Genomic DNA, 4,902 nt, shown 5'->3' on the forward strand with positions numbered 1-4,902 from the left:
GCTGAGAGTGTGTGTCCTCCAAGCCAAGAGCACTTCGTGGTACATGTGACATGTGTACGGGGCTGTCTGAGATCCAAAACAACGACCCACAAGCTGAGACCTTCAACTCTGCTATAAGGCAAGAAAAAAAAGAAGTCTGTTTACGGTAACATATTTAAAAAAAACAGGGTCGGTAGGTCGGGATTTTTTCTCTCCAAAAAAACATATTTTTTAAGTTATTTTGCCAAAAAAACAGACTTTTTTTTGTTCCCAAATGCCAAACAAAAGTCTAGGGTCGCGCAAAAAAAAAATAGGGTCGGTCGGGATACCGTAAACAGACTATTTTTGTGTGTGTGCCTAATGTCAGTATTATGTCGCAGCTGGGCACAACACGGTTGAAACTGACGAGGCTTGAAAGAGAGCTGTAACTGAAGCTGAGAGTGCGTGCAAACTAAGCTTGGGAAATTTCGCGGTGCATGTGTACCCTTATCACAGGCGCAGGGTATGCATAGCATAGACTGTCCCCATTATTTCGCAGCTCAGTCACGCTATCATCATGCTAACAAGAGCATTACTCATCCAAATAATGGTCCTTTATTTTGGGCAAACGTTTTAAAAACAACGAGAAAACAATGTTGCGCATCTGATTGCTAGGATTTGTCACTCACCGGAAATAGAAAAGCCAACTTAATAATTTCAGCACAACAGATGTCGTTAAAATTAATATTAAAAGTCCTTCGGTTTTGAGCCATTAAGGACTTGAGTGTTTGTCCGCTTTCAAAAGCTGCAACAACCTCTGGCAATTCTGGTGCGGGACGGAATGTCTGAAAAAAAAGCAGAACAATAAACCCTTAGTAAAACTAAATTTCTACAGAAATAAGTCTAACTGTCCATAAAAATAGCTGGATGATAGCTATTAATGGCAGTTGATAGACGTTTGAAGTTGAACGATTTGGTGGAGAATAGGTCGACAAGCTCTCTGAGCTCCGGTGAAAGGCAGTTGAAAGGCAGGAAGAACAAGCGTTCTGCAATAAAGCATGCAATTTAGAACTAGAAGTGACAATGAATTTAAAAACAACAGAAGACATCAAGCATATATCAAAACAGAATTCTGCTAGAGGGGAGAGAAAACAAATATACTGTTCAAAAAAAGAAACGCATAGCTTGTAATATTTGGTTAATTTAGTTATATGGCTACAAGGATATCCACCAAACTGCAGAAAATGTTTATCTGGTCGTCGACCTTTCGTCCATTGCCACAAGTGAGCTCTGCACGTGACGCATGCGTTATCAGTGGCTACAATGTCAAAATTGCTCATTTGGCATGACCACTCGTCATGCTTCAGTGTAATCTCGTGAAACTCGGGGAATATTGAGCTCTCACCATGTCTTCCAAAACCCATAAAAGCGGATTGTTCGCCACAAAGAAATCAGACGACAATTCAGCGACGAAAGATGGCCCGATTGAGCAGAGAAGACCGCCAAATTGCATTGGGTCGTTTACAAGCAGGCCGAAGTCAAAGTGCAATCGCCAGGCACTTCCACGTGTCCCAGAGCACCATCAGTAGACTGTGGGTCAGGTTTCAAGCCACTGGCTCCGTTGCTGACTTGCCACGAGCGGGAAGACCAAGGGCGACAACTGCTGCTCACGACCGCTTCATACGGCTCCGCCACCTCCGGAATCGTTTCCTGTCGGCCTCATCTTCTGTCCAGGCTCTCCCCGGGCCACACCGATTATCGGACCAGACCGTGCGGAACCGCCTGCATGAAGCTGGTTTGAGAGCTCGCAGACCTCACAGAGGAGCTGTCCTCACCCGCCGCCATCGCCAGAACCAATCAATTCAATCAATCAATGAGTCTTATATCGCGCATATTCCGTGGGTACAGTTCTAGGCGCTCTGCAGTGATGCCGTGTGAGATGAAATTTTATGCGGCCAGTAGATTGCAGCCATTCCGGCGCATATTTACCTTTCACGGCCTATTATTCCAAGTCACACGGGTATAGGTAGACAATTATTAACTGTGCCTAAGCAATTTTGCCAGGAAAGACCCTTTTGTCAATCGTGGGATCTTTAACGTGCACACCCAATGTAGTGTACACGGGGGGAGGTTCGGACACCGAAGAGAGTCTGCACACAAAGTTGACTCTGTGAAATAAATTTCCGCCGAACCTGGGATCGAACTCACGCTGACAGCGGCCAACTGAATACAAATCCAGCGCGCTACCAACTGAGCTATACCCCCGCCCCAACCGAGTGCAGTGGGGCAACCAGCACCTTCGCTGGACCGTCCGGAATCACTGGAGACACGTGTGGTTCAGCGACGAGTCCTACTTCCTGCTCCAGCGACATGATGGTCGGAGGAGGGTCTACCGGAGAGTAAACGAACGTTACGCGCCCAACTGTGTGGATGAGGCACCCGTTCATGGTGGTGGAGGCGTCATGGTGTGGGGGGCGATCAATACCGCTGGAAGGAGCACCCTGGTGCACGTCCAAGGGCGCATAACTGCCCAGCGATACGTGGAGGAAATTCTGCGCCCACATGCCCTTCCTCTTCTTGCTGACCAGGATGCCATATTCCAGCAGGACAACGCTCGCCCGCACACAGCACGACTCACCACCCAGTTCCTCACCGACCACCATGTCCAGGTGCTTCCCTGGCCATCCATGTCGCCAGACATGAACCCGATAGAACACCTCTGGGATGAATTGGACAGACGTGTGCGCAGGCGAGAAGAAGCGCCGACAAATCACCGCGATCTATTGCAGGCACTTCAGGAGGAGTGGGACACCATCCCACAGCAAGATATCCGGCATCTGATCCAGTCCATGCCCAGAAGGTGCCGGGCAGTTGTTGCTGCTCAAGGCAGTCACACCCCCTACTGACTTGACAGCCTCGGAACCCAATCGTATTGATTGACTGATTGATTTGAAGATGCAAATGAACTGTGTGTGCATTCAACTGTGTCCATACCAAATTTCAAACAAATAATCTAAATATTGGATTTTCTGTTAATTTTTTCGAAAAATAAAACAAATTTGGCAAGTAGCAACTATGCGTTTCTTTTTTTGAACAGTATATATTGCACTGATCTTTTTGATGTGTTGATCTGACTTCAGTTCCTGCACCATTTTTTAACTTCCATGCATGATGTACATTCAAATCAATCAATGGTTCAGTTATATATCACTTATCGGTTATTTCTTGAATATCTGTTGTTCCACTTCTAAATTTTCATACATAGTCTTTTACATAGATCTGTCAATATTTTTACTTACTTTTGGCAATTCTTGCAGTTTCTTTTGTGGTGATGCTGTCATCTTTTCAGCGATTGAGATGTCGGTACTTTCCCCCTGAAAAAAACAACAACCATGGAATAGAAAGGGTATATATAAATCTACAGCCGAATTTCTAACATTCAGAAATTGTTCTGTTGCAAATTTGTCGGTTCGCTGAGCTAAAATAGTGGCCGATGTAAGTGAGAATTCTGCAGAAAAACGATCTGCTGATCAGCTTGCGTGCACAGCTTCGGTTTTACCAGTGGGTCAGATGCTCTTGCGTTTCAAGTGTTAAAAACAAAAATAATGACGTGCCGTCCACAATCAATCTTTATTGTTGATTCACATGACTCATTTCAATCATCAGCAATGATCTTTTTGTATTGCTTTGTTTGCTTTTCACTTACCTGAGCCACAAACTCCACGTCCCCTTCGAAATTCTCCTTCTCCATGTGTTGAGAGACTGCACCGGAAGTAAAGATACTGTCAAAACCTCTCGCAGCCGCAGACGGGAGTTCGAAACAGGGCCAGCGTTGGCGCACGCGCGGAGTTGGCGATCCTGTCAAGGGATATCTATGGTTTGACGTCACATACAAAGCGGTTGACGTGTTATCTCGAGCTACTGTGACGATGCTTTGTGGCCCGGAGTTGGATTCTAAAAATTCGTCTCCCTGTGGCTGTGGGTTATTGTGCATTTTGTTGCACAACCAAAATGATGACAAAAACGATGTTTGGTGGCTTGTCGTCAGACCAGCATTTTGTTGTTGGTCCTCGGGGAGCATATCGCCTTTTGTCTCATATTTATCAACCGCGGCCTTCGGCCTTGGTCGATAAAGATGAAACAAAAGACGATATGGTCCCCTTGGACCAAGAAAAAAGCTGGTATGTCAACAAGCCACCAAACATCTTATAAAGTTTCATATAAAAACCACCCTTTTAAAGTTTCTTGCGCAGCATTATGTAACAAATTCTTAAAATGTTGAGGAGACGCAAAATTCAGATTTGACTTAGCGAATAGTATTTTTTTGGAATAAAATTATATATATATAAACATTTCTTATCATATCAAACATCTGTTTGTGTTTGGTTATGTACCTGTGTATGCTAGAGAGAGACATAGATAGACACACACACACACACACACACACACCACACACACACACACATCCCACACACAGACACACAGAGACAGTTACACAGACAGACAGACACACACACACACAGACAGACACACACACAGACAGACAGACACACAGACAGACACACAGACAGACACACAGCCAGATAGACAGACAGACAGACAGACAGACCGACCGACAGCCAGACATACGGACAGACAGACAAACAGACAGACAGACAGCCAGCCAGACATACGGACAGACAGACAGACAGACAGACGGACAGACGTACCTGCATCAACAAGGATTCCAGCACTGACGTGTTGCACAGACGGGACCAACAAAAATGACAGCACAAACCAACACTGACGTCCTCATCGCCAACAGTTGCAAGAATCAACCACCCTCTAGTGATCGATAAGAAGAAGAAGAAGAACCACACTCTGACACATCATTAATTACACTCTTAAAAATACGAACAATAAAAACAGACCGGTTTCGACAAATAGTCTTCGACAGTTACACTT

The 4,902-nt window shown here is 45.1% G+C and overlaps 1 protein-coding gene across 1 annotated transcript in view; it reads right to left on the reverse strand.

Annotated features, from left to right (window-relative positions):
• LOC138963168 (tereporin-Ca1-like) overlaps positions 1-4,902 on the reverse strand; it is a 114,091-nt gene that overhangs the window by 44,437 nt on the left and 64,752 nt on the right. The gene's annotated exons all lie outside the window — the stretch shown is intronic.

Source organism: Littorina saxatilis, linkage group LG3 (assembly GCF_037325665.1).
Source record: "Littorina saxatilis isolate snail1 linkage group LG3, US_GU_Lsax_2.0, whole genome shotgun sequence".
NCBI classification, from domain to species: Eukaryota; Metazoa; Mollusca; class Gastropoda; order Littorinimorpha; family Littorinidae; genus Littorina; species Littorina saxatilis.